Consider the following 26,996-nt stretch of genomic DNA (forward strand, 5'->3'; position numbering starts at 1 on the left):
TAGTCTGTTGTTAAATAACAATCTTTATTTGTGTCACAAGTAGGCTTACATTAACACTGCAATGAAGTTACTGTGAAAAGCCCCTGTCATAATATGCACCCATGCACATCATAAGGTAAAAGCAGGCAGTGACAGACACCCAGGTGGGCCAATCAACATACAGAACAGAACACGACCAATCACCAGACAGAACACCAGAGGGGGGCTTCCAACTATAAAATACACGAGGCATCAGCACTCTGCCTCTTTCCACTGGTGACAACTGTAGTGACAGTCAGGGTGTACAAATCATTCAACACCTTCCACACGTGAATCAGAGCTAGTCTGGTCTAGATAGTTGGTGTTAGTTTACTTAGAGTAGTAGAGAGTCAACCCACATGCAGCTGTGTGCTTCGTTACTGAAGTTCAATAACTTTTATTGAACCAACGCCTACGTTTTGGTGTATGCTTCATCATTTAACTGCACCGTGTTGCAGTCCGTGTTACCACAGGGTGAATAACATGGCAGCCCCTAGTCGCCACATTCCGACGCCTGTTCGGGTACACTGAGGGAGAATTCAGAATGCCCAATTCACCAAACAGCACGTCTTTTTGGACTTGTGGGAGGAAACTGAAGCACCCGGAGGAAACCCACGCAGACACGGGGAGAATGTGCAGACTCCGCACACCAAGTGGGAATTGAATCTGGGACACTGCCGCTGTGAAGCAACAGTGCTAACCACTGTGCCACCGTGCCGGCCACAAAGTGGACCCATGTGCAACCTGAAGACCTTTTAATGCACGGGCGCCCAATCTTTTTGTGTGAGGAGCCACATTTAAATTTTCTTCTCACTCAAGGCGTTGGTGAGTAAATTTCCAAAATATAAGGCAATATAAATTTATCTTGCTATTAATCAAAACAGTAAAAAATTATATTTTTGGAATCAAGGTTTCTGAAGCCGTACCATGTATGATCCGTGCAGCGAGGCAGTCTCCACGTCGGAGATTTGCTACGCTTGCATGTTGTGGTCTTTCATTTTGGGATGAGGCGTATTCAACTGCAAGGAGAATTCTGGAGTGGTCCGCATGGCGAGAGGTCCGTTCTGGCACAAGGTTTGAAAGGTGGCGGGCTGGATAGAAACCTATGGCGGACCAGATTTTGGCCAATGAGCCATTAGTTGAATATCTCTGTTTTCCTGAGGTAAGTGAAATATTAATTGCACTTTGTAAATCTTCAGGTCAATTAGATGTCAGATTACCATTTTCTTGTTGGCCAGAGTGATAGAGTCATAGTCTTGACACGTCATAAAATTTAGCATGCCTAATTTTGAATTACGGGAGGTGGGTGGGATCAAAATAATAATATATTATTATTATTAAATTGGAAATCTGCCCACCATCAATTAAAGGCCAATTAGGGCTGAGGGGAAAGAAAGTGAGGAGATGAGGGGTTGAGGGTGATCAGGTGAGGGGAAGGATGTTGAAAGGGGTGGGGGGGGTAGGGGGTATGCGTGGAGGGGTGAGAGTGATGGGGTGAGGTGTGGGGATGGGGGTGAAGGTGTGGGTGAAGGGAGGAGGGTGAGCGGTGGTAAGGGTGAGATGTATGGGTGAGTCGGGGTTTAAAGTAATGAGAATGTTCAAAGGAATGTGGATGAGCGGCTAATTGCATTGGAATTGTCAGGCCAAGGTGTTTTGGGAATAGTAGCAGACCATTTATCCAGGCCGCCTCCACTCTCACCTTTGATGGCAGGTTCCATCTCCAGGTCACTTAAGGCCTGGACCCCTAGAAATATGCTGCGTCCCGGCAGAGTTGGGACAGCGGTGTGATTGCAGGGCTAATCCCAACTCCTACCTCAGACATGGAAATCCAGTCAAATGTATTCATTAAGAACCCATATTTTGCCTCCATCAGTTACTGTTTTGGATTTCCGCATTAGATTAGGTATCTGCCCTTGCTTAAAGCTTTGTGCGATTTGTTCATAAATAGCTTCGAGCATGATTCATGTCCCTCTTATTTTGGCAACAATATTTAGGTTGATGGGAATGGGAAGCAGAAGAAGAAATCACTGAGAATGGAGTATCACAAAGAATTCATTCAAATGTATTTATTTATTTTTCCCCAATGAAGATCCAACAATTGGTAACATTTAAATATGTTGTCTGTATTTGTTATTGCTCTGTAAAATGTATTTATCATGTAGGCACAGGATAGATAAATCTAGAACTGAATAGGAAGCCGAGTGGCCACCCATCTATTGTGTCACCACTGTGATGTTGAATGTGCTGAAGCGCTGCCTCTTGTGTATCTAAATTTAACTTGTTTTTATTTTTTTTAAAGCCTGAAAAAATGCCTCAATAAATTCATCTTTTAATCCCCATCTCTGCTGTCTACCAGTTTTCAACTGGACTAATGGGAATTCTCAGGACATTGCCATGGCATGGAGTGCTACCACTACGCCATCATTGTAACATGACTTTTCTGTTTTGCTAGGTGTTCCTGAAGATGTCCCTGCACCTTAAAGTTTTCTTCATAAATTGAGATGGATTTTCATCCATGAAGACCAGACGGGGTTTGTGAAGGGGAGACAGTTGAACGCGAATGTGCGGAGGCTTTTGAACGGTATCATGATGCCGGCGAGGGAAGGGGAGGCGGAGTTAGTGATGGCGATGGACGTTGAGAAAGCCTTCGAGAGGGTAGAGTGGGGATACCTGTGGGAGGTGCTGAAGAGGTTCGGGTTTGGGGAGGGGTTTGTCAGGTGGGTTGGGCTGTTGTATGAGGTCCCGATGGCGAGTGTGGCCACAAATAGGAGGAGGTCCGAGTACTTTTGGTTGCACCGAGGGACGAGACAGGGGTGTCCCCTGTCCCCCCCTGCTCTTCGCACTGGCGATTGAACCCCTGGCTATGGCACTGAGAGAGTCGAGGAACTGGAGGGGGTTGGTGCGGGGTGGGGAGGAGCATAGGGTGTCGCTTTATGCGGACGACCTGCTGCTGTATGTGGCGGACCCGGTGGGAGGAATGCCAGAGGTAATGAGGATGCTTAGGGAATTCGGGGACTTTTCGGGGTACAAGCTCACTATGGAGAGGAGCGAGCTGTTCATAGTTCAGCTAGGGGACCAGGAGAAGAGGATTGGCGAGATCCCACTAAAAAGGGCGGAGAGGAGCTTCAGATATTTGGGGGTCCAGGTGGCCAGGAGCTGGGGGGCCCTGCATAGGCTTAACTTTACAAGGCTGGTGGAGCAAATGGAGGAGGAGTTCAAGAGGTGGGATGCGTTGCCGCTGTCCTTGGCGGGTAGGGTGCAGTCAATCAAAATGGCGGTGCTCCCAAGGTTTCTGTTCCTGTTCCACTGCCTCCCCGTGTTTATCCCGAAGGCTTTTTTCAGGCGGGTTAACAGGAGTATAATGGGGCTTGTGTGGGCGCAAGGGACTCCGAAGGTGAGAAGGGTGTTCCCGGAGCGGAGTAGAGGTAGGGGAGGGGGCTGGCGCTGCCCAACATTTGTGGGTGCTACTGGGCCGCCAATGCAACGATGGTGCGCAAGTGGGTGATGGAGGGGAGGGGGCTGCATGGGAGAGGCTGGAGACGGCGTCCTGTGTGGATACGAGTCTGGGGGCGCTGGCAACGGCGTCGCTGCCGCTCCCTCCAAGGAGGTATACCACGAGCCCGGTGGTGGTGGCGGCCCTCAAAATTTGGGGGCAGTGGAGGCGGCATAGGGGGGAAGTTGGGGCGTCGGCGTGGATCCCATTACAGGGGAACCACCGGTTCGCCCCAGGAAGAACAGGTGGAGGGTTTTCGGGGTGGCACAGGGCAGGGATACGAAGGTTGGGGGACCTGTTTGTGGACGGGAAGTTCGCGAGCTTGGGTGAGCTGGAGGAGAAGTACGGGCTCCCCCTGGGGAACACCTTCAGGTACTTACAGGTAAGGGCGTTTGCCAGATGGCAGGTGGTGGAATTCCCATGGCTACTGCCACACACATTGCAGGACAGGGTGCTCTCGGGGGGGTGGGTGGGAGTGGGGAAAATCTCAGAAACTTACCAGGTGATGCAGGAGGAGGAGGAGGCCTCGGTGGTGGAGTTGAAAGGTAAGTTGGAGGAGGAGTTGGGAGAAGAGATCGAAGAGGGGACGTGGGCAGATGCCCTAGGGAGGGTGAACTCTTCCTCTTCATCAGCCTCATACAGTTTAAGGTGCTGGACAGGGCACACATGACCGGGACAAGGATGAGCCGGTTCTTTGGGGGTGAGGGGGTGCTCAGAGAGCCCAGAAAATCACACCCATATGTTCTGGGCATGCCCAGTGCTGGAGGAATTTTGGAAAGGCGTAGCGAGGACAGTGTCAAGGGTGGTAGGATCCAGGGTCAAACCGGGCTGGGGGCTCGCAATACTTGGGGTGGCAGAGGAGCCGGGAGTGCAGGAGGTGAAAGAGGCCGGAAGTCTGGCCTTTGCGTCCCTGGTAGCCCAGCGAAGGATTCTCCTTCAGTGGAAAGATACGAGGCCCCCAAGCGTGGAATCCTGGATCAGCGATATGGCAGGGTTCATTAAATTGGAGAGGGTGAAATTTGCCTTGAGAGGATCGGTACAAGGGTTCTTTAGGCGGAGGCAACCGTTCTTAGACTTTCTGGCAGAACGATAGACATTGGTCAATGGCAGCAGCAGCTTGGGGGGGGGGGGTTACTTTATTTTTGTTTCTGTTATTTACACTGGAGGGTCTGAGGGGGTGTATACACCTGTTGTCTTAAGTCGGGGTGTTAATGTTAATTTATTATTTATGTACAGGGGGGAGGGGTTTGGGGGGTTGCTTTTTTTAGATGGTGTTTTGTACTTAACCCTGTTGGGTTCTTTTTTTCTTTCTCATTTTGTTATTGATATTTTATGAAAACCTTTAATAAAATTTTTTTAAAAAAAATAAAATAAATTGAGATGGATTTACAGTGAAACACACCAGGCTGGGTTATCTGATTCTGGGGCTATGTCCCCACGCCGGAGTGGGAACGGTTACGCCACTAAAACTGTCTCAAAAGGGCCCATTAAATCCCTGTTTTGCTGGGGGCTAACAGGACGGCAGCTCTAGCTGCCGGTACGCCCCGGAGAGTTGCCGGTTCCGTGACTACACATGCGCAAGGCAGTGGCCTGCAGCGGCTGCGCCATGCAACATGGCGGACGCAGCCCGCGGACCCGGCCAGCAGAATAGTGCCCCCCCCACTTTGGCCGGCTCGCAAGTTCCGAACAATCTCCCCACAATGCTCCCAGCCCTCAATAATGTCCCGCCTGCCCTGTCGGCCCTTTCCCGACTGTGGCGGTGCTGGACTGAGTTTGCAGCCGCCACTCTGAGTTCCTGACGGGTGAGACCATGAGAGACCCCGCGTCGTCGGAAATTCGGCTGGTCGGGGGCGGAGCATTGGGGGGCGGGCCTCAGGCAATGTCCAGAGGCCATCGATACGTGGTGCGGCGTACGCTGCCTTGGAGGGGGCGGAGCATAGCGAAAGCAGCGCCACCCCCGACTTGGTCGGAAACTTGGATTCTCCGGCCGTTCGCCAAATGCAATTTCAGCATTGGCGACCGGAAAATCCATCCCACTGTGCCTAGGCCCAGGGCCCTGCCCAATGGGGTGGGGGACCACGTCGGCCAGTGTCTTTGGGCACCAATCAGAGCCTGATAACTCTGCATTTGCTGATAGCGTCATTTGTATTTGTTCAGCCTATCTGCTGCAGAGCGTCATCACTTTAAAGCAGGAAAAGCAGACTGATCCGAATGTTAGGGAACGCGTTGGTCAGCAGCCATCCAACATCGAGGTGGCAGGAGAGGGGTGGCTCGACCAGGGCTGAGGAGGGCAGGACAGCAAGTGAGGAGCAAGTTGCCGGGCAACAGCCATGAGTCAAAGGATGCCAGCCGGTCAGTAGCTGCCGAACAGCAAGGGCAGCAGGCGAGTGGCAACGCGAACAGCCAGGGCTGAGGGCAGGCCACCCAGCAACAATGAGGCATCGAATCAAGCCTTACTAGGACACGGAGATGATGAGTGAGGCAAGAGGCTGCCTTGAAGGTCCTAGGCAAGTGAGGCTTGTGAGGTTGTGGGAACGGTGAGGGGTGGGGAGTCTGTAAGAGAATAGGGATTGGGAGGGAAGAGTGTACAGGTGTGGGGGGACCAGGGAGGGAGAGAGTGTGAGGGAGGGTTAGCTAGGGCTGCGGACTTGCAGGGAGGGAGAGTGTGTGAGGGCTAGATCACATTTTGGAGGGAGGGAGAGTTTGTGAAGGGGGGAAATGGGCAGGAGACGAGTACAGTGAGTGTTGTTTGAGAGATACAAAACTGACCAATTTATATATTTTTGCACCATTGTGTTCTGTGGGGCGAGGGTGGGGTTGGGAGGGGTGTGTCGTCCTGGGACGGACCCAGAAAGGAAGGTGAGCACAGGGCCCCACAAAGTGTAAATCCACCACTGTCTACTGGTAACACCAATGCTTACCCTAGGGGAATTCATAGGCAGCCTTGGCTTGTTCCATCAAAGCATAAATGGTCGAGAGCTGATTGTGGAGGTAGAGAGCTATCCTGTGCCTACCCTCTGCTGCCGAGCCCAGTGTTTTCTATCGTGCAGGCACCGAACCTAACAAAAAAAATTCCATCTGAACAACAACACTGTCTATTACAAAGTGTGTCAATTGGGAGCCTGCAATATGTACAGAAGCCAGTGTGCTGTCACACAGGACTTATCTGAACAACCAACCACCATGCTGAATGTGGCAAAATCAGGGGGCTCTGAGTGACGGAAGCCCTTTGCACATTGAGACAATCTCTCATGAATACTCATGTTGCCAGTATGGAGGTTTTCAGTTCCCTTACCCAAGGGACTCCCCCTCTGGCTTCAACCTGCTGGGAATTTAAGATCATGGCGTGACTGATTTTGTTGGATGCCTCAAATTTGCCTGGATAATCTATAGCGCTGCTTTTCCTTTGCTCTCTGATGATCCCGGTCATTGAGTGTGCTTTGCATTGGTCTTCTGCTGCTGTTCAAGTCACAATCCAGGGCTGAAGGAGTGGTTTTGATTTAGAAGCCAGCTTTACACTTTTCCTTAAGACTGAAGTGACCCTGGCATGCTGGACTGCTGTAAAATGAAACTATATTTAATGCCTCACAAGGTGCATGCATTCAGTTGAATGATTCCATTCTGATGACAACATAGTCTTGATATTTACACAGTGGAAATATTTGCAGTTCATGAAAGGAAAAGAATTGTATCCAGGGGGCTGTATTGTCAAAATATCAGCAAATGCATGCTTGGAAAATTATAATGTTAAGCTAATTGCTTTATTAAAGACAGGTGATGATTATTGACTCAATCTCCAAAAGTGTAAAAATGGACATAGCTGGAAATGGTGTATCTGGACTGCATTTACGTAGAATAAACTTGCTGAAGGTAAAGTCAAGCTGCTGTATTATTCCTTCATCGTACTCATTAAAATTGACTTGTATTGCCACATGCGTGCTGCCATATTACCATGGACTTTGGTCAATACTGCCACTTGAAGCACTGCTGCACAATTTCATCCTTCTGCCACTTGCCCATGTTCAAAGTGTCTAAATTGTTTGCTGCATTGAACAATGCATTAGTCATATGCTTGATACAACTATAAACTGCAGGTTGAATGATTTCCTATGTGACAGTTCAGAATAAGAACAAAGCTTAAACGTTCAGGTTGGTGGTGAACCAGACCAACAATGGCACTACTGCCCTCTGGTAGGGGTTTGCAGGAGACCAGTTTTCAGGAGCTGACACAACTCTGTCAGTGCCTTCACTGTAAAACACAGCCTGCAAAGACGGCTTTGCTCCATCATTCCAATGTAGCTGTGCCTCTTCCAGTGAATATGGGAGTGCGGGAAGTGGCAGATTTGGGCAGGGGAGGAATTCTCCTCGCAGAAAATACTGGGGAATTTGAATGGCCATGTCCAAAGTTATGCCTTTCCCAAACTGAAATGTCCCTCACCCCACCCCACGAGGTTCTCTGCTCGTTCTGCTATTTGACTATTGATATGCCATCAATGAACACACGACGCGTAGTGAACGTAACTGAGGCTTTAATAAACTAAACAGAAAGCCTCCTGGCCTCTGATCCCGAACTGGATCAGAGGCGGAGACCAGCCACCTTTATACCGGGCCCTAGGGGAGGCGGAGCCATTGGGCAGTGGTTTACCACATTACATATAATACAGGGGCCATTTACCACAGTACACATGTTATACACTACTGTGGTTTACCAGATACACCCCCTATTAAAAAAAGAGTCCAGCGGGGGTGAAGTGGACTTAAAGATCAAGTCTGCCGGGGGCCTTGACCTTCCGCCGTGATCGCCTCAGTCCCGGCTGTGGTGTGGGCACCGGTGTCGAGACCTGCGCGCCCGGGAGCATGTTGTCCTCTTCTTCACCCAGTTATTGAGTCGGTGGACGGGGGGGCGGTGTATGGGCAGGGGTGGTGGTGATGGTCGCCGGTGGGCCTGCGGGTGCCAGTTCTTGAAGTAGATGGGTAGAGGTGGGGGGGAGACGATGTAGGGTCGGGGTTGGTGGTCATGGTCGCTGGGAAACCTGCAGGTGCCAAATCCCAAATGGAGACTGTGTCCTGTCGCCCGTCATGATGTGCCACGTAGGCATATTGTGGGTTGGCATGGAGGAGCAGGACCTTCTCGACAAGAGTGTCAGATTTATGACTCCTCGCATGCTTCCGGAGGAGGACGGGCCCTGGGACTGTCTGCCAGGACGGGAGCGAGACCCTGGATGTGGACTTCCTGGGGAAGGCAAACATACGATCGTGAGGGGTCTCGTTCGTGGCAGTGCACAGGAGCGACCGGATGGAGTGGAGCGCATCGGAGAGGACCTCATGCCAGCGGGAGACCGGGAGACCTCTAGACCGTAGGGCCAGGAGGACGGCCTTCCGGACCGTCGCGTTCTCCCTCTCCACCAGTCCGTTGCCCCGGGGGTTGTAGAATGGTCGTCCTGCTAGAGGCGATGCCCTTGCTGAGCAGGAACTGACGCAACTCGTCGCTCATGAAGGAGGAACCCCGATCGCTATGGATGTAGGTGGGGAACCCGAACAAGGGAAAAGACTGTGCAGGGCCTTGATGACGGAGGCAGAGGTCATGTCAGGGCATGGGATGGCAAAGGGGGAATCTTGAGTACTCGTCAACAATGTTGAGGAAGTACACGTTATGGTCAGTGGAGGGGAGGTTACGGTCAGTGGAGGGGAGGGGCCCTTTGAAGTTAATGCTGAGGCGCTCAAACGGGCGGGAGGCCTTTACCATGTGCTGACCGGTCGAAGTGCGGTTTGCACTCTGCACAGACCTGGCAGTCCCTGGTCACGGTCCTGACCTCCTCGATGGAGTAAGGCAGGTTGCGAGCCTTGATGAAGTGAAAAGAACGGGTGACCCCCAGGTGACAGAGGTCATTGTGGAGGGCCCAAAGTCGGTCTACTTGTGCGCTGGCACATGTACCGCGGGATAGGGCATCTGGGGGCTCATTGAGCTTCCCGGGTCGATACAAGATATCACAGTTGTCGGTGGCGAGCTCGATCCTCCACCTCAGAATCTTGTCGTTCTTGATCATGCCCCGCTGTGTATTGTTAAACATGAAGGAAACCGACTGTTGGTCAGTGAGGAGAGTGAATCTCTTACCGGCCAGGTAATGCCTCCAATGTCGCACAGCTTCCACAAGGCTTGGACTTCCTTTTCCGACGGAGGAGTGTCGAATTTCAGCGGCATGGAGGGTTCGGGAGAAGAAAGCCACGGGCCTGCCCGCCTGGTTGAGGGTAGCAGCCAGGGCAAAGTCCGACGCATCGCTCTCCATCTGGACTGGAATGCGCTCGTCCACAGTGTGCATTGCGTCTTTGGCAATATCTGCCTTGCTGCGGTTGAAGGTCAGGCGGGCCTCAGCCGTCAGGGAAAAAATGGTGGATTTAATAAGTGGATGGGCCTTGTCCGCATAATTGGGAAGCCACTAGGCATAGTAAGAGAAGAACCTCAGGCATCTCTTCAGGGCCTTGGGGCAGTGGGGGAAGGGGAGTTCCAGGAGGGGGCACATGAGGTCGGGATCGGGCCCCAGGACTCCGTTTTCCACAACGTAGCCAAGGATGGCTAGGTGGGTTGTGCGGAAAACGCATTTTTCCTTATTGTAGGTGAGGTTCAGGAGTTTAGCGGTGTGGATGAAGTGCCAGAGGTTTTTGTCATGGTCCTGCTGGTCATGGCCGCAGATGGTGACATTATCTAAGTACGGGAACGTGGTCTGCGCCCGTACTGGTCAGCCGTTCGGTCCATTTCTCGTTGGAAGACTGAGACCCCATTGGTGATACCCTGGCCGCAAAAGTAGCACTTCGGGCTTCCGGCGTTGGCGGGCCGCTGCGCGGCACAGGCTTGCGCTGCACTCGAGTCGGGTGATGGCGATGCCCACGAGGTCCACGAGGGTGCCGCGCGTTCGGGGGTGTAGGCCTCCATGTCCTGGAAGGCCACCTCTAGTGAGTTTGAGAGCTGCACTGTCTCTGGGAGGCCGGCTGTACCCTCTTCTAGCAATCTCTGGCAGATGTAGTTTGATTTCATGCCTGTGACATAAGCATCCCTGACCAACAGCTCCGCGTGTTGGGTAGCCGATACGGCCTGGCAGTCACAGTTCCGGCAGAGTACCCACAAGGCACACAGGGATTCTGCTAGTGACTCCCCAGGGCCTTGTCGTCTCGTGGCAAGAAGGTGCCTAGCATACACCTCGTTCACAGACTTAACATAGTGTCCCTTCAGCAGCATTATCACCCCCGATGAGAAGAAAGACTTGCGGGCTCACCCGTGCATGGAGGATCTGCTTCTTTTGGAAGTCTTTGGTGAAGGATCCGAGGTACTCTTCGAAGCAGTTTAGCCAGTGCTCAAATCTTGCAGTGGTATTGGCTGCCTGTGGGTCCAGCTCCAGGCGATCAGGCTTGAGTGATGAATTCATCTTAGATGTTTAGTTTATTAAATTGATGGGCCATCAATGAACACACGATGAGTAGTGAACGTAACCGAGGCTTTAATAAACTAAACAGAAAGCCTCCTGGCCTCGGATCCCGAACTGGATCAGAGGCAGAGACCAGCCACCTTTATACCGGGCCCAAGGGGAGGCGGAGCCATCGGGCAGTGGTTTACCACATTACATATAATACAGGGGCCATTTACCACAATCCACATACTATACAGTGATGTACCACAACTATGGTCGTGGAAATGCCATGCCTATGTCACCAGGAGATTTCTCTCTTTTCCACCCCAGCTACTGCAGTCCTCTGGGGCTGCCATGTATTTTCTTTTCCTTTTTTAAATTTAGAGTATCGAAATCACTTTTTCCAATTAAGGGGCAATTTAGCATGGCCAATCCACCTACCTTGCACATCTTTGGGTTGTGAGGGCGAAACCCACACAGACCCGGGGAGAATGTGTAAACTCCACACGGACAGTGACCCAGGGCCGGGATCGAACCTGGCAACTTGGTGGCGTGAGGCAGCAATGCTAACCACAGGGCCACCGTGCTGCCCGGATTGCCATGTCAAAGGGATCTGAAGGCTTCCAGCAACTGGCAGGACATGAGGACATGAGTTTTCCCAGTGGAGGGAAAGGGACTTGTAATGATCTCTTCTTGCGTCAGTGAGGCCTCAAACACTTAGCTGCTGCAGACTTTGATTTCAGCGAAGGCCTTTAATGGGAGCTTTTCTTCTGATCTGCAGGTGTCTCCATCCCTCCCTGCCTCCACAGGCTGCTCAGTGGCATCTCTGCTGCAGCAGTGCCAGAGAATCCTCATTCATATAGGAAGGCTGCCTCTTGATGGTGGAAACATAATGGGACCCACCCCTTGGTTTTTTTTTCTCTAAGTTCCTAACAGTACGGCCAAGACAAACGCAGTTGGGGCCGGACGCTGCTTCGCTGCTTTTCCTGCAAAAAAAAAATTCCACCCTCAAATTTAACTCTCAAACAGCGGTTGTCTTCAGGCATTAAAAAAAAAAAAAAATGCCTCAAGTTTTTAATTAGTAATTTATTCAGAGAATATTACGAATCCAGATCTAATTTTTTCATGGCATAATATTAATTTTAGTCCACAATATTCACAGCAAAGTTGATGGACTATGGGAAGAATTTTACAGCGCCTCCACTGCTGGGGCCGTCCAGCCCCACCAAATGATAACGATCTGTTGGCACCACGGCTGGGCTGGGAACTCCCAGCCAATGGAAATGTGCTAGACATGAATTTGTTGAAATTTGAAAAGAGAAAAGTCAAGCTTTCTCGTTTTAAAAACCTTTTTGCAGTTTTGCAAATTTTAGATGATAAGTAGTTTGGTAATTGCTAAGGGAACTCAGAGGCTGAAATTATTGCCACTGGTACAGTGGTTAGCACTACTGCCTCATGGCACTAGGTTCCCGAGTTCAATGGGTGAGCCTTTGGTGACTCCCCGGATGTCCGGTTTCCTTCCACAGTCCAAAGATATGCAGGTTAGGTGGGATTACGGGGATAGGGCGGGGGACTGGGCCGAGGTAGCGTACTCTTTCAGAGGGTTGGTGAAGACTCAATTGGCCGAATGGCCTCCTTCTGCACTGTAGGGATTCTATGATACTGTGATTAACCTTGAGATGGAAATAGTCCTGTTACTTCAGTAATACCAACCACATTCAATCTTTATTATTTAAAGTTGCTAATATTGTAAAGAGTAAACACAAGCTAAAATTAACCCCTTTCCCATCCTTTTCCTCCCCACCAAGGCTATTAATGATTGAAATTCATTTTTGTTACAGATGCCAATGAAAGAAATGATGGAATCAGGTAAGTCTTGAGTTTTAGAAGGCCAGAAACAATAGAGCTGAAAGATTAATGACCTTTCTGATCTTAGAGGACAGATGAATAACAACAAATGCAATGAGAAATCAAATAAATGAGTCATATCTGTAAAAAGCCTTTACTCCTACTCAGGGTGTTTGCTTAAGCCCTTGTAATACACCAATTGAATTACACGTTTAGACATCTTAGAAAAGCTAATTAATTAAAGGTCAGCAATTATTTTAATTACTGCAGAAATGTAATTTAGAGGTTCTCCTGGACATAGAACATAGAACATTACAGCGCAGTACAGGCCCTTCGGCCCTCGATGTTGCGCCGACCTGTGAAACCACTCAAAAGCCCATCTACACTATTCCCTTATCGTCCATATGTCTATCCAATGACCATTTGAATGCCCTTAGTGTTGGCGAGTCCACTACTGTTGTGGGCAGGGCATTCCACGCCCTTACTACTCTCTGAGTAAAGAACCTACCACTGACATCTGTCTTATATCTATCTCCCCTCAATTCAAAGCTATGTCCCCTCGTGCTAGACATCACCATCCGAGGAAAAAGGCTCTCACTGTCCACCCTATCCAATCCTCTGATCACCTTGTATGCCTCAATTAAGTTACCTCTTAACCTTCTTCTCTCTAACGAAAACAGCCTCAAGTCCCTCAGCCTTTCCTCGTAAGATCGTCCCTCAATACCAGGCAACATTCTGGTAAATCTCCTCTGCACCCTTTCCAATGCTTCCACATCCTTCCTATAATGCGGCGACCAGAATTGCACGCAATGCTCCAAATGCAGCCGCACCAGAGTTTTGTACAGCTGCAACATGACCTCATGGCTCCAAAACTCAATCCCTCTACCAATAAAAGCTAACACACCGTACGCTTTCTTAACAACCCTCTCAACCTGAGTGGCAACTTTCAGGGATCTATGTACACGGACACCGAGATCTCTCTGCTCATCCACACTACCAAGAATCTTACCATTAGCCCAGTACTCTGTCTTCCTGTTATTCCTTCCAAAATGAATCACCTCACACTTTTCTGCATTAAACTCCATTTGCCACCTCTCAGCCCAGCGCTGCAGCTTATCAATGTCCCTCTGTAACTTGCAACATCCTTCCGCACTGTCCACAACTCCACTGACTTTAGTGTCATCTGCAAATTTACTCACCCATCCTTCTACGCCCTCCTCCAGGTCATTTATAAAAATGACAAACAGCAGTGGCCCCAAAACAGATCCTTGTGGTACACCACTACTAACTGGACTCCAGGCTGAACATTTCCCATCAACCACCACTCTTTGTCTTCTTCCAGCTATCCAATTTCTGATCCAAACTGCTAAATCTCCCTGAATCCCATGCTTCCGTATTTTCTACAGTAGCCTACCGTGGGGAACCTTATCAAACGCTTTACTGAAATCCATATACACCACATCAACTGCTTTACCCTCATCCACCTGTTTGGTCACCTTCTCAAAGAACTCAATAAGGTTTGTGAGGCACGACCTACCCTTCACAAAACCGTGTTGACTATGTCTAATCAAATTATTCCTTTCCAGATGATTATACATCCTATCTCTTATAAACCTTTCCAAGATTTTGCCCACAACAGAAGTAAGGCTCACTGGTCTATAGTTACCGGGGTTGTCTCTACTCGCCTTCTTGAACAAGGGGACAACATTTGCTATCCTCCAGTCTTCTGGCACTATTCCTGTAGGCAAAGATAACTTAAAGATCAAAGCCAAAGGCTCAGCAATCTCCTCCCTAGCTTCCCAGAAAATCCTAGGATAAATCCCATCCGGCCCAGGGGACTTATCTATTTTCATACTTTCCAGAATTGTTAACACCCCCTCCTTATGAACCTCAAGCCCTTCTAGTCTAGTAGCCTGAATCTCAGTATTCTCCTCAACAACATTGTCTTTTTCCTGTGTGAATACTGACGAAAAATATTCATTTAGCTCCTCTCCTATCTCCTCGGACTCCAAGCACAACTTCCCACTACTGTCCTTGACTGGCCCTACTCTTACCCTAGTCATTCTTTTATTCCTGACATATCTATAGAAAGCTTTAGGGTTATCCTTGATCCTACCTGCCAAAGACTTCTCATGTCCCCTCCTGGCTCTTCTTAGCTCTCTCTTTAGGTCCTTCCTAGCTAGCTTGTAACTCTCGAGCACCCTAACTGAACCTTCATGTCTCATCTTTACATAAGCCTCCTTCTTCCTCTTGACAAGTGTTTCGACTGGCTTAGTAAACCACGGTTCCCTTGCTTGACCACTTCCTCCCTGCCTGACAGGTACATACTTATCAAGGACACGCAGTAGCTGTTCCTTGAACAAGCTCCACATTTCCATTGTGCCCATCCCTGCAGTTTTCCTCTCCATCCGATGCATTCTATGTCTTGCCTCATCGCATCATAATTGCCTTTCCCCCAGATATAACTCTTGCCCTGCGGTATATACCTATCCCTTTCCATCACTAAAGTCGATTTCAGCGGGAGCGGAGCAGGCTAGTCAATTTCAGCGGGAGCAGTGCGCAAGTGATTTCTGGGAGGTAAGTTTCTCCTTTAAAAACACTTGTCTTTGCAGGAGCAGGCCAGTCGATTTCAGCGGGAGCGGAGCAGGCTAGTCAATTTCAGTGGGAGCAGTGCGCAAGTGATTTCTGGGAGGTAAGTTTCTCCTTTAAAAACACTTGTCTTTGCAGGAGCAGGCCAGTCGATTTCAGCGGGAGCAGTGCGCAAGTGATTTCTGGGAGGTAAGTTTCTCCTTTAAAAACACTTGTCTTTGCAGGAGCAGGCCAGTCGATTTCAGCGGGAGCGGAGCAGGCTAGTCAATTTCAGCGGGAGCAGTGCGCAAGTGATTTCTGGAAGGTAAGTTTCTCCTTTAAAAACATTTGTCTTTGCAGGAGCAGGCCAGTCGATTTCAGCGGGAGCGGAGCAGGCTAGTCAATTTCAGCGGGAGCAGTGCGCAAGTGATTTCTGGGAGGTAAGTTTCTCCTTTAAAAACACTTGTCTTTGCAGGAGCAGGCCAGTCGATTTCAGCGGGAGCAGTGCGCAAGTGATTTCTGGGAGGTAAGTTTCTCCTTTAAAAACACTTGTCTTTGCAGGAGCAGGCCAGTCGATTTCAGCGGGAGCGGTGCGTTAGTGATTTCTGGGAGACCTTCACAGGAGCAGGCTAGTCAATTTCAGCGGTAAACACTTACCTGGTCCCGTTTTCGGTCCCTCTTTGCTGTTTTTTAAAAAAAATTTAGTGTTTAAGGCGGGAACAGGAAGTTCGACTTCTGGGAAGACCCTCACCAATAAATTCTGGTGGAGAGGAAACCCGAGACACTACACGTGTAATGTCTCCCACCCACCCTCCCCCTCTAACCTAATAATAAAACCCATTGGTGTGAGGTAAGTACCATATTTTATTATTATTATTTTTTAAAATTTTTTTAATTTAATTTAGTTGTTAGCCAGATCTTGGTAGAAAGTTAGAGGGATGGCAGGGAAGGGAGTGCAATGTTCCTCCTGCAGGATGTTTGAGGTGAGGGATGCCGTTAGTGTCCCTGCTGATTTTACCTGCAGGAAGTGCTGCCATCTCCAGCTCCTCCAAGACCGAGTTAGGGAACTGGAGCTGGAGTTGGAAGAACTTCGGATCATTCGGGAGGCAGAGGGGGTCATAGATACCAGCTTCATGGAATTAGTTACACCAAAGATTGGAGATAGATGGGTAACTGTAAGAGGGACTGGGAAGAAGCAGTCAGTGCAGGGATCCCCTGCGGTCGTTCCCCTGAGAAACAAGTATACCGCTTTGGATACTTGTGGGGGAGACGACTTACCAGGGGTAAGCCATGGGGTACGGGCCTCTGGCACGGAGTCTGTCCCTGTTGCTCAGAAGGGACGGGGGGAGAGGAGCAGAGCATTAGTAATTGGGGACTCGATAGTCAGGGGCACAGATAGGAGATTTTGTGGGAGCGTGAGAGACTCACGTTTGGTATGTTGCCTCCCAGGTGCAAGGGTACGTGATGTCTCGGATCGTGTTTTCCGTGTCCTTAGGGGGAGGGGGAGCAGCCCTAAGTCGTGGTCCACATTGGCACTAACGACATAGGTAGGAAAGGGGACAAGGATGTCAGGCAGGCTTTCAGGGAGCTAGGATGGAAGCTCAGAACTAGAACAAACAGAGTTGTTATCTCTGGGTTGTTGCCTGTGCCACGTGATAGTGAGATGAGGAATAGGGAGAGAGAGCAATTAAACACGTGGCTACAGGGATGGTGCAGGCGGGAGAGATTCTGATTTCTGGATAACTGGGGCTCTTTCTGGGGAAGGTGGGACCTCTACAGACAGGATGGTCTACATCTGAACCTGAGGGGCACAAATATCCTGGGGGGGAGATTTGTTAGTGCTCTTTGGGGGGGTTTAAACTAATGCAGCAGGGGCATGGGAACCTGGATTGTAGTTTTAGGGTAAGGGAGAATGAGAGTATAGAGGTCAGGAGCACAGATTTGACGTCGCAGGAGGGGGCCAGTGTTCAGGTAGGTGGTTTGAAGTGTGTCTACTTCAATGCCAGGAGTATACGAAATAAGGTAGGGGAACTGGCAGCATGGGTTGGTACCTGGGACTTCGATGTTGTGGCCATTTCGGAGACATGGATAGAGCAGGGACAGGAATGGATGTTTCAGGTTCCGGGGTTTAGGTGTTTTAGTAAGCTCAGAGAAGGAGGCAAAAGAGGGGGAGGTGTGGCGCTGCTAGTCAAGAGCAGTATTACGGTGGCGGAGAGGATGCTAGATGGGGACTCATCTTCCGAGGTAGTATGGGCTGAGGTTAGAAAAATGAAAGGAGAGGTCACCCTGTTGGGAGTCTTCTATAGGCCTCCAAATAGCTCTAGGGATGTAGAGGAAAGGATGGCGAGGATGATCCTGGATAAGAGTGAAAGTAACAGGGTAGTTATTATGGGAGACTTTAACTTTCCAAATATTGACTGGAAAAGATATAGTTCGAGTACATTAGATGGGTCGTTTTTTGTACAGTGTGTGCAGGAGAGTTTCCTGACACAATATGTTGACAGGCCAACAAGAGGCGAGGCCACGTTGGATTTGGTTTTGGGTAATGAACCAGGCCAGGTGTTGGATTTGTAGGTAGGAGAGCACTTTGGGGACAGTGACCACAATTCGGTGACATTTACGTTAATGATGGAAAGGGATAAGTATACACCGCAGGGCAAGAGTTATAGCTGGGGGAAGGGCAATTATGATGCCATTAGATGTGACTTGGGGGGGATAAGGTGGAGAAGTAGGCTGCAAGTGTTGGGCACACTGGATAAGTGGAGCGTGTTCAAGGATCAGCTACTACGTGTTCTTGATAAGTATGTACCAGTCAGGCAGGGAGGAAGGCGTCGAGCGAGGGAACCGTGGTTTACCAAAGAAGTGGAATCTCTTGTTAAGAGGAAGAAGGTGGCCTATGTGAAGATGAGGTGTGAAGTTTCAGCTGGGGCGATGGATAGTTACAAGGTAGCGAGGAAGGATCTAAAGAGAGAGCTAAGACCAGCAAGGAGGGGACATGAGAAGTATTTGGCAGGTAGGATCAAGGAAAACCCAAAAGCTTTCTATAGGTATGTCAGGAATAAGCGAATGACTAGGGAAAGAGTAGGACCAGTCAAGGACAGGAATGGGAAGTTGTGTGTGGAGTCTGAAGAGATAGGCGAGATACTAAATGAATATTTTTCGTCAGTATTCACTCAGGAAAAAGATAATGTTGTGGAGGAGAATGCTGAGACCCAGGCTAATAGAATAGATGGCATTGAGGTACGTAGGGAAGAGGTGTTGGCAATTCTGGACAGGCTGAAAATAGATAAGTCCCCGGGTCCTGATGGGATTTATCCTAGGATTCTCTGGGAGGCCAGGGAAGAGATTGCTGGACCTTTGGCTTTGATTTTTATGTCATCATTGGCTACAGGAATAGTGCCAGAGGACTGGAGGATAGCAAACGTGGTCCCTTTGTTCAAAAAGGGGAGCAGAGACAACCCCGGCAACTATAGACCGGTGAGCCTCACGTCTGTAGTGGGTAAAGTCTTGGAGGGGATTATAAGAGACAAGATTTATAATCATCTAGATAGGAATAATATGATCAGGGATAGTCAGCATGGCTTTGTGAAGGGTAGGTCATGCCTCACAAACCTTATTGAGTTCTTTGAGAAGGTGACTGAACAGGTAGACGAGGGTAGAGCAGTTGATGTGGTGTATATGGATTTCAGCAAAGCGTTTGATAAGGTTCCCCACGGTAGGCTATTGCAGAAAATACGGAGGCTGGGGATTGAGGGTGATTTAGAGATGTAGATCAGAAATTGGCTAGCTGAAAGAAGACAGAGGGTGGTGGTTGATGGGAAATGTTCAGAATGGAGTTCAGTTACAAGTGGAGTACCACAAGGATCTGTTCTGGGGCCGTTGCTGTTTGTCATTTTTATCAATGACCTAGAGGAAGGCGCAGAAGGGTGGGTGAGTAAATTTGCAGACGATACTAAAGTCGGTGGTGTTGTCGATAGTGTGGAAGGATGTAGCAGGTTATAGAGGGATATAGATAAGCTGCAGAGCTGGACTGAGAGGTGGCAAATGGAGTTTAATGTAGAGAAGTGTGAGGTGATTCACTTTGGAAGAAATAACAGGAATGTGGAATATTTGACTAATGGTAAAGTTCTTGGAAGTGTGGATGAGCAGAGGGATCTAGGTGTCCATGGACATAGATCCCTGAAAGTTGCCACCCAGGTTGATAGGGTTGTGAAGAAGGCCTATGGAGTGTTGGCCTTTATTGGTAGAGGGATTGAGTTCCGGAGTCAGGAGGTCATGTTGCAGCTGTACAGAACTCTGGTACGGCCGCATTTGGAGTATTGCGTACAGTTCTGGTCACCGCATTATAGGAAGGACGTGGAGGCTTTGGAGCGGGTGCAGAGGAGATTTACCAGGATGTTGCCTGGTATGGAGGGAAAATCTTATGAGGAAAGGCTGATGGACTTGAGGTTGTTTTCGTTGGAGAGAAGAAGGTTAAGAGGAGACTTAATAGAGGCATACAAAATGATCAGGGGGTTAGATAGGGTGGACAGTGAGAGCCTTCTCCCGCGGATGGAAATGGCTGGCACGAGGGGACATAGCTTTAAACTGAGGGGTAATAGATATAGGACAGAGGTCAGTGGTAGGTTCTTTATGCAAAGAGTAGTGAGGCCGTGGAATGCCCTACCTGCTACAGTAGTGAACTCGCCAACATTGAAGGCATTTAAAAGTTTATTGGATAAACATATGGATGATAATGGCATAGTGTAGGTTAGATGGCTTTTGTTTCGGTGCAACATCGTGGGCCGAAGGGCCTGTACTGCGCTGTATCGTTCTATGTTCTATGTTCCAAAGTAAACGTAATCAAATTGTGGTCACTATCACCAAAGTGCCCACCTACCTCCAAATCTAACACCTGTCCTGGTTCATTACCCAGTACCAAATCCAATACGGCCTCGCCTCTCGTTGGCCTATCTACATACTGTGTCAGGAAACCCTCCTGCACACATTGGACAAAAACGGACCCATCTAAAATACTTGAACTATAGCGTTTCCAGTCAATATTTGGAAAGTTAAAGTCCCCCATAACAACTACCCTGTTGCTTTCGCTCCTATCCAGAATAATCTTTGCATTCCTTTCCTCTACATCTCTGGAATTTTTCAGAGGCATATAGAAAACCCCTAACAGGGTGACCTCTCCTTTCCTGTTTCTAACCTCAGCCCATAATACCTCAGTAGACTAGTCCTCATCAAACATCCTTTCTGCCACCGTAATACTGTCCTTGACTAACAATGCCACCCCTCCCCCTCTTTTACCACCTTCCCTGAGCTTACTGAAATATCTAAACCCCGGCACCTGCAACAACCATTCCTGTCCCTGCTCTATCCATGACTCCGAAATGGCCACAACATCGAAGTCCCAGGTACCAACCCATGCCGCAAGTTCACCCACCTTATTCCGGATGCTCCTGGCATTAAAGAAGACACACTTTAAACAACCTTCCTGCCTGCCGGTACACTCCTGCAACTTTGAAACCTTACTCATGATCTCACTACTCTCAACCTCCTGTATACTGCAGCTACAATTCAGGTTCCCAAGCCCCTGCTGAACTAGTTTAAACCCTCCCGAAGAGCATTAGCAAATTTCCCCCCCAGGATATTGGTACCCCTCTGGTCCAGGTGTAGACCATCCCGTTTGTAGAGGTACCACCGACCCCAGAATGAGCCCCAATTATCCAGAAATCGGAAACCCTCCCTCCTGCACCATCCCTGTAGCCACGTGTTCAACTCCTCTCTTTCCCTATTCCTCGTCTCACTATCACGTGGCACGGGTAACAACCCAGAGATAATATCTCTGTTTGTCCTAGATCTAAGTTTCCACCCTAGCTCCCTGAATTCCTGCCTTACATCCCTATCCCTTTTCCTACCTATGTCGTTGGTACCTATGTGGACCACGTCTTGGGGCTGCTCCCCCTCCACCTTAAGGATCCCGAAAACACGATCCGAGACATCACGCACCCTGGCACCTGGGCAGCAACGCACCAACCGCGAGTCTCTCTCGTTCCCACAGAATCTCCTATCTATCCCCCTAACTATGGAGTCTCCAATGACTAATGCTCTACTCCTCTCCCCCCTTCCCTTCTGAGCAACAGGGACAGACTCTGTGCCAGAGACCTGCACCCCATGACTTACCCCTGGTAAGCCCCCCCCCCAACAGTATCCAAAGCGGTATACTTGTTACTCAGGGGAACGACCACAGGGGATCCCTGTACTGACTGCTTCCTCCCAGCCCCTCTCACCGTCACCCATCTATCTTTATTCTTCGGAGTAACTACATCCCTGAACCTTCTATCTATGACCACCTCTGCCTCACGAATGATCCGAAGTTCATCCAGCTCTAGCTCCAGTTCCCTAACGCGGTTTCTGAGGAGCTGGAGATGGGTGCACTTCCCACAGATGAAATCAGCAGAGACACTGACGGCGTCCCTCACCTCAAACATTCTGCAGGAGGAACATTGCACTACCTTCCCTGCCATCCCCTCGAGATAAAAAAAAGAAAGAGAAAGAAAGAGCTTACCTGTTATTCACTCCCCTTCTCAGCAAGCACTCACTCAGCAATCTCTGCGCCCTGCACGATAACACCTGAGGGAAAAGAAAAGAAAAACTACTTACCAGTCTCCAGCCAATCCCTTACCTGCAGGATCTTAAAGACTACCTTTAAGTATGTAGAGCACCCCAACCAAAGTAAATTATCTAGTATTGCATAGTATTTATGACAAGTAGTCTATACTAGTGTTAATGCTCCATACAAACTTCCTCTCACCTTACTCCATCAACATATCTTATCAACATATTCTTCTGTCCTTTTTTCCTTCATCTAACGTCCCCTCAAATCTGTCTCTGCTATTCAAACCATTTACTCCTTGTGGCAAGAGGTGCATTCTTCTAACTGCTCAGAGTCAAGAATTGTTTCCTGAATTCCTTATTGGATATATGAGTGACAACTTGTACATCAGTTGTACTTTGCAGTTTGCAGTGCTGTGGGGTTGACCTTGCATCAAGGCAGACATTTGTGTAGCATAACTTAATGCAAAGTTACCTAGATCAAAGTCAGACAATTTCAAGGATGCATTTTACTCTGTGCCAGATTTTCACTGATTCCAGTACCCATTTAGATCTTGTTAATACTTACATTCACTCTGTTCTGGTGGGCAGAGAGCCTCTCTTGCCCAGACCACCGAGACAGCAGTCCAATTCAATCATTAATTGATATCTGTGTTCCACCAGAACTACAGTAACGCAGCAACATTGTGATCAACACTTCCAAAAAGATATCATGAGTGTAAGTTGTTTCCAAGTTATACCAGTGACATTTTCGTTTAGATTACCTGTTGCAACTTTAGGATCAGTGAAAGCATGCCAGAAATATTGAGGTAACTCAAGAATGAGAGGGCTTGATTTACAATAGATAAAAAAGATTTACGAGCCTTTTAGTAATCATTGCGCGAGTCCTAAATACCAAGGGATGTTAAGTGGGAGAAAAATGCCATGAGCATTTTTGACTGGTAGATTGAGCAGAGTGGCAGGTTGTGATGCCATGCAATGCCTCCTAGAAAAACTGGATGCAAATTAGGATATAATTTTAAACTTATACCCTTGTTTTCTACTTCAATCATTGGATAATGTGCAGGTTTTTGCCCTTCCATATGCCATTGATTGAAAGCATAGGGCTTAAAATTGTGAACCCAGTAAAATGAATGAATATAACCCATAGACTTTGAGTAAATATTTAAATAGAAAGGTGTTTGCAATGGATTGTTAGGAGTATGTTGATCTTTATCAAGATATAAGGTTGCATCAGATCTGGTCATGTCCAACTGTATATGAACAAGCTATTAAGTTGGGAGCTGAATGTTAGGAACTCGACTTGAGATGCTTGGGAGGAAATGCCAAAATGCAAGTAAACTTTTATGGATAGAAGAATCAGAGTTCCGTTCCTGTTCAGATTTGTTTTCATAAAGTTGGTGTTGGCAGTACAAATATTGCATCCCCCAACACACCCTGCCCCTCCACCTCCCCTGAAAAGCATGCACAGTAATGATGCAATGCCACTTGTAATAATATATCAAACAAACAATTATTTTCACTTGTAAGCAATACCTGGTCTCATGTTGATGGAAGCAGAAACTGGGTTTTGACGGATCGAAGAAGGTATCATTATAGTTATAAAGAAGGGTCATACTGACTCAAAATGTTAACTGTGTTTCTCTCTCCACAGATGCTGTCAGACTGACTGACTATTTCCAGCATTTTCAGTTTTTATTTCAGATCTCCAACATCCGCAGTATTTTGCTTTTTATCTCTATTTTTAAAAAATTACTTTTGGGGATGTGGGCTTCCCTGGCTAGGCCAGCATTTATTGCCATCCCTAGTTGCCCTTCAGAAGGTGGTGGTTAATTGCCTTCTTGAACCGCTACAGTCCCTGAGGTGCAGGTACATGTACTGTGCTGTTAGGGAGGGAGTTCCAGGATTTTGACCCTGCAACAGTGAAGGAACGGTGATATATTTCCAAGGCAAGGTAGTGAGTGACTTGGAGGGGAACCTCCAGGTGGTGGGGTTCCCAGTCATCTGCTGCTTTTGTCCTTCTAGATGGAAGTGATTGTGGGTTTGGAAGGTGCTGTATGAGGAACCTTGGTGAGTTACTGCAGTGCACCTTGCAGATGGTACACACGGTTGCCATTGTTCGTCGGTGGTGGATGGTTTGAATGTTTGTGGAAGGGAGACCAATCAAGCGGGCTGCTTTGTCCTGGGTGGTGTCGAGCTTCTTGAGTGTTGTTGTAGCTGCACTCATTCAAGTAAGTGGAGAGTATTCCATTAAACTCCTGACTTGTGCCTTGTAGATGGTGGACAGGCTTTCGGGGGTCAGGAGGTGAGTTACTCGCGGTAGAATTCTTAGCCTTTGACCTGTCCTGGTAGCCACAAAATTAATGTGGCTAGTCCAGTTCAGTTTCTGATCAATGATAACCCCCAGGATGTTGATTGTGGGGGATTCAGCGATGGTAATGCCATTGAATGTCAGGGGGCGATGGTTAGATCCTCTCTTGTAGGAGATGGTCATTGCCTGGAACGTGTGTGGCGTGAATGTAACTTGCCACTTGTCAGCTCAAGCCTGGACATTGTCCAGGGCTTGGTGCATTTGGACATGGACTGCTTCATTATCTGAGGAGTCGCGAATGATGCTGAACATGGTGCAGTCACCCGCAAACATCCCCACTTCTGACCTTCTGATGGAAGGGAGGTCATTGATGCAGCAGCTGAAAATGGTTGGGCCTAGGACAGAAGGTCTGCATATAAGGAGAGTTTCCGTGTTGCTATAAAACAGTGTGTTTTTTCAAACTCTTTTTCTTCCGAGACCCACTTTTCCCAACTGGACGACCTTCGGGACCCAATCCGGCCGACCTTCGGGACACATCTCCTTCCTTGTGCATTAAAATACCCTTACACTAGCATTTTTGCCATTTTTAATCACCCTAACATTTCTCTGAACCGTGGCACTATTTGCTTCTCTCTCCTGTCTGCCGTTTTTGCATTTTACTGTTCTTCTTTTTATTACTATCCTTGGGCGCGATTCTCCCCTACCCAACGGGGCGGGGGGTTCCGGGGTAATGGAGTGGCGGGAACCACTCCAGCATCGGGCCGCCCCAAAGGTGCGGAAGTCTCCACACCTTTAGGGGCCAAGCCCTCACCTTGAGGGGCTAGGCCCGCGGCGGAGTGATTTCCGCTCCGCCGGCTGGCGGGAAAGGCCTTTGGCGCCACGCCAGCTGGCGCCAAAAGGTCTTCACCGGGCAACGCATGCGCGGGAGCGTCAGCGGCTGCTGACATCATCCCCACGCATGCGCAGGGGGGGGTCTCTTCCGCCTCCGCCATAGTGAAGACCATGGCGATGGCGGAAGAAAAAAAGTGCCCCCACGTCACAGGCCTGCCCGCGGATCGGTGGGCCCAGATCGCGGGCCAGGCGCCGTGGGGGCATCCCCCAGGACCCCGGAGCCTGCTCGCGCCGCCTTGTCCCGCCGTTCAAAAGGTGGTTTAATCCACGCCGACGGGAGAGGGTTGACAGCCGCAGGATTTCTGCCCATCGCGGGCCAGAGAGTCGCCGGGGGGGGAGCCCGCCAACCGGCGCAGCGCGATTCCCGCCCCCGCCGAATCTCTGGTGGCGGAGAATTCGGGACACGGCGGGGGCGGGATTCACGCCAGACCCCGGCGATTCTCCGACCCGGTGGGTGGTCGGAGAATCGCGCCCAGTGTTTCTCTTTCCCTTGTCACCCTGCTTAGGTTTCCAACTCCCTGCCGTTCTAGTAGGATGGTGGACTCTCTCCCACAAACAACTGTTAAAGATGGGGGTAAACAGGAAATTTCCAAACTGAAACTGATAGCTTTTGTTTGGTAAGTGTTTTAAGGATTATAAACTGAAGGTGAGTAGATGGAGTTGAAATACCAACCAGGTATGATCTTATTAAATGGCATAACAGACACGAGGAAGAATTGTTTGAATTGTTTACTTCAGTTCCTACATTCCAATCTTCCTAATCTTGGACTGAACAGATTTTCAAATTCTCACCCAGTCTGTACATGTTGCCTGTTAAAGTTAATTGCTCCACCCCTTCTTCATAAAGAAAATCTAAATCTGGAGGGAACGGAAAGGAGGTGTCATCCTTTTGTTGAGCCCATTAGTCTCTCAATATTGACAATCTCTGGTCCTCAACTAGAATTTCCCACACAACTCAGCTCCCAGTAAACGCTGGGAATAATTAAAATATCCTATTCAAGCTGTAATTCCCAGGTAAATATCAGCTAGTTCAGGATGATAACCCCACTGCTCGTATGTCTTCAGCACAGCTCCATGTGATCACTGACGACAGAATGAGAGAGTGGACTTGCAACTGGATTCAAATCCAAAATCCCCTGTCACAATTACTTTTCAAATAAAACCTTTGGCTGCATGAAAACACAGCAGGTAAAATTCCTGCTTGACCATGAGGAAAGCGAGGGAGGTATTTACAAAACAAAATCCTTCAACTAAAACTTTACCTTAAATTCTCTCGTCAGGCCTGAGCAGGAGAGCAGTGTGATCGTATGACAGAAAGAAGAAAGACCCGGAAATCCAGTGCTGAGACCGCAGTGACACACAAACACTGTGACCCTTGACTGCATGACCCTTCTGACACCCACCCGCGACCCACCCGTGGGTCATGACCCGCACTTTGAAAAACCCTGCTATAAAGGATGAGTACATTAGATTCAGAGCAATAAACAGTTCTCACATTCTTTTTGTTTTCAACTTAGTAGGTGCTTATTTCTTTCACTTTAAGAATGAAAATGTTGCACTGCACTTTGTTAATGAAAGAATAAATGCTAGAAAAGTAGCAATTAGCACGCATTTATGCTTCTTTTCATTTAATACAATAGTGCACCCTGAAAGTGACTTAATTAAGGCTTTTTGAACATCCTAACTTAATAGATTTGTTCTTAGTTTGCCTAGAAAATTGCATTTAATGGATTTTATTTTGTTTTAAGTATTAATAGAAAATTAAAGGAAACCGCAGCTTACTATTTTAGAAAAAAATGTTGCATGGTTTTGCTGACAAAATAATGCCATTTATGTTATAGGAATACTATGGGCTGGATTC

At 48.6% G+C, this 26,996-nt stretch overlaps 1 long non-coding RNA gene across 1 annotated transcript; it reads left to right on the forward strand.

The window, feature by feature from the left end:
* Nucleotides 1–310: 310 nt before the first annotated feature.
* On the forward strand, nucleotides 311–26,555 carry LOC140409584 (uncharacterized). Its single transcript, XR_011940408.1, has 4 exons — nucleotides 311–843; nucleotides 12,756–12,783; nucleotides 22,597–22,651; nucleotides 26,416–26,555. It is a non-coding gene; the product is annotated as an uncharacterized lncRNA (long non-coding RNA).
* The last annotated feature ends 441 nt before the right edge of the window (nucleotides 26,556–26,996 follow it).

This window comes from Scyliorhinus torazame, chromosome 3 (assembly GCF_047496885.1).
Source record: "Scyliorhinus torazame isolate Kashiwa2021f chromosome 3, sScyTor2.1, whole genome shotgun sequence".
Lineage (NCBI taxonomy): Eukaryota > Metazoa > Chordata > Chondrichthyes > Carcharhiniformes > Scyliorhinidae > Scyliorhinus > Scyliorhinus torazame.